Below are 3,827 nucleotides of genomic sequence, written 5' to 3' on the forward strand. Positions count from 1 at the left end.
ATAGATTTAATTAAAGCTACGTGGCTTGATGCGTGAAGTATCGAGTTAACCGTTTGTCCGTCTCCAGTACGAAATTTTAATACAGTGCTCCATACGAGTGTGAATTAGTCCGAGGAAAATTCGAAAACGAAAAATCACTTATCAAATGGCAAAACCTTAAGCTCATCAAACGAACGTAAAACAGCTGTCATATTCCTGAATTAATAAAAGCATGTGTATGGTATTCTTGCTCGTGAAACCTCTCACTTGAATAATTTTCGCATAAAATTCCATTATATTAGAAAATAGTCTTGTCTTATTAATATTGATAAATACGATATGAATCTGTTTACAGCAGATATTTGGACTAGAGTCAAAATAAAAAACAGCAAGTTAAGAACATACATCTGTTATGTTCGTTGGTACATCGTGAACCAAAAAGATAACTACAGTAGAAATAATACAAACTATGATGCACTTACATATTACTTCTTATAAGTGGATTTATATTCATTTGAAACACGCCTCTTTTTTTGTTCGGAAAGTTAATATTCCACTTCCTTTGAGTGATTATCTTCTATGTTTCACCTTATATTGTTGATATAGCGTTATCTAGCTTAAAAAAAAACCCAACAAACCAAGATGAAACTGGAAAATTGCCCAATGTATATTTTGAACAAACATTTGTAATAATAACAATAATGGGTTATATTTTCAGCACAGGATTTCCGTTTTTGTTTCGAGACTATATTTATAAACAAAATGTGTTTGAGATAATTTCCGGGAGTTATACCATATGAATTGAATAGATGTTCTTTTTGATAAAAAATGTTGACAGACAATATTTTATTATTCTTTTTGATTTCGTATGTTGCCGGATTAAAAAAAGGGGAATGCATAAGGTAAGAACTGGAATGTAGACATATATGAAATCTTTTTCGTCCGCTAGTAAAGTATCTTTCCGTGTAAACGTGTCTTTAAAGAGCACTATACCTCACTACTACACCATAGTATAACATTAGTTATATTAGTTAGCAGTATTTGCTCGTTTAATGTCTCACTTCCCCGCCAGATAAATATTTGGTTACCCTCAATAGAATTCACATTGAAACCTAGGCCTAGTCATCTTTGTACTGTGAAGCAATGATGGCCCCGGGTAATTTGACCATACACTATAACAAATTTGTGTCCTGAGTACACATGTGTTTTGTAAAGCTTACCTTGGTTAACCTGGCTATGTACAGTAATACAGTTGTCACCTGAGGTAACATGACCGTGTACAGTAATACAATGGTGACCTGAAGTAGCTTTACCATGCACAGTAATACAATGCAACCTGATGTAAACTGAATATATTTGTGTTTTGTAAAGTTGTCCTGGGGTATTATGACTATATACAGCAATACACAATACAATGGTGAACTGAGGTAACCTGACTATGTGCTTATGCAATATGGTGAGGTGGGACAACCTAAAAATATTTGTGTTTTGAAAATCTGACCTGGTTTATTATGATTATGTACATTAATGCAATGGTGACCTGAGGTAATCTGAAAATATTTGTAAAAATAGTTATGTAGAGTAATGGACAACAGGAATATTTTTAACAAAAAAAATTGTTGTTCATAGTACGAGTGGGGGATGCAAATTTACAGTCATACCATACATTGCATTATTACAGGATAATGAAGCATTCGAATTTCACAAGAAGTTCTACAATATGTATAATTTCATCAGTAACTACACCGTTTTGACACACCTCCTTAAACATGTTAAATGATGAAACTTTTATTTTTTCTTTGACAACACATTCTTTGATAATATGTATTCATATTGCACCAAATTCCTCTCAATAACAAATTTACAAACATGATAACTAGTCTTTAAGTTATTATGAATAACAGTTTCACTCAATACAATCTAGGTTACATTTATTAGATTAAGTTAACAGTCTTTTAGTACCCTGTCGTCATTTTTTTTCCGCGAGAAACATATAATACATGCGTATCAATATTCTATGAACCGCAACAATGGTCCGTATCTGTATTTGTGTTTGTTTGTTTTGCAAGGAAAGCTCTTTGCATAAATATATACATTTTTTGAAAAATTATCTGTATGATTACCTTTTTTAAGATCAATTCCTCTATAATGTCTGTAGTGAAATTTTGACGAAAACTTTCTGACAGAAAACAAGTTTTATCATTCCCTACAATACATTTTCATTTTGTGTAGGTAGTGGTTTGCATTTGGGTCTATTTTAAGTTGTTTGTGTACCCAAACTCGTTTATTATGCCCTATGAAAAAGAAGATGTGGTATGATTGCCATATTATAACTCTTCACAAGAGCCCAAAATGACAGACAAATTAACAACTGTAGGTCATCGTACGGCCTTCATCAGTGAGCAAAGCCCATACCGCATAGTTATCTTTAAAGGCCCTGAAATAACAATATAAAATAATTCAAACGAGAAAACTAACGGCATAATTTATGTACAAAAATGAACGAAAAACATGTGACACATACATTTTTGTAAACAAACGACAACCACTGAATTACAGGCTCCTCTAAACCAGATTTTATCCACCATTTTCTACATAAGAAATGCCTGTACCAAGTCAGGAATATGACAGTTGTGATCCATTCAATTGATGTGTTTGAGCTTTGATTTTGCCATTTGTTTTGTGACTTTCCTTTATTAATTTTCCTCAATGTTCAATATTTTTAGAATATTTGTTTTACATATATTTATGACATTTAATAAGTCATTTTATTTCTATCTGATATTAGTCATTTTAAAATTTATTAATGAAAACGTTTTCAGTCTTAACATAAGCAAAATGATTGAAGCGTCTTCAGATATTTACAGTACATTAAAATCTACAATCACTTTTATTATATTTCCAGGTCAGATAAAACAGAAAAAAAAGTAGTCACCTGCTGTGCATTCTTCGAAATGAAAAATGGAACTTGCACAGGTCTTTACTTTAGAAAAAAATACGACTGCCTTCGGTCTTCACTAACATAAAAAAAAAGTGAATACATTTACCACATTAAATATAGAATAAAGAATCAATTTTGGTCTTGAAAGATGAACTAAAATTTAGGTAAATTCTAGTCAACGCCATAAGGGACAACCTATTAACATATCAGAAGACAAGCACTAATAAGGTTTCAATTTGGACAGGCATATATGTATATAGCTGCGGTGAAATACATTTTTAACATTCAACCATATTCCTCAATATGATGATCTATAATGGAGAATCTGCAATAGTTATAAGTCCACATTAGTCTGTGTTTGACTTACTCTAAAAACAGAGCATTCCAATATGCTCGGGTATTCGACTGAGCCTATCACTAGGAACTGTTTAACGTTCAATCAATAATAAATCGGGGAAAAGCAGGGCATACAGCTAAGTTTTTCGTCTTGCTTTAAATCTTTGTTTAATTGAGTAACTTTAAAAGGTCGAATATATAAAAAAAAAACAGAAGTACATCGCTCTTCATTACATGTGAATAGTCATAATATTATTAAGCGAAAACAAATTCGGGTTACAAACTAAAACCTAGGAAATACATCAACCTTAAGAATAAAACAACAACAAAAACTCTGAACTGCTACAAAAGCAATCGCCAAAAAAAAAATGGAAAAAGCTAATTACCAGAATTGGTGTGATAATTTCTTTATTGATATTAAATGATATAAAATGATATGATATAACACTGTGAATTTGCTTTGTATACTTTAAATATCAACAAAACGCTATTGTTCTTAAAATGAATATCAATGAAGAAGATTTTTGCATTTTACTTTGAAACTGAACATGAACCCCCATTTACACGTTAC

The sequence above is a fragment of the Mytilus trossulus genome, chromosome 14, assembly GCF_036588685.1.
Source record: "Mytilus trossulus isolate FHL-02 chromosome 14, PNRI_Mtr1.1.1.hap1, whole genome shotgun sequence".
NCBI lineage: Eukaryota > Metazoa > Mollusca > Bivalvia > Mytilida > Mytilidae > Mytilus > Mytilus trossulus.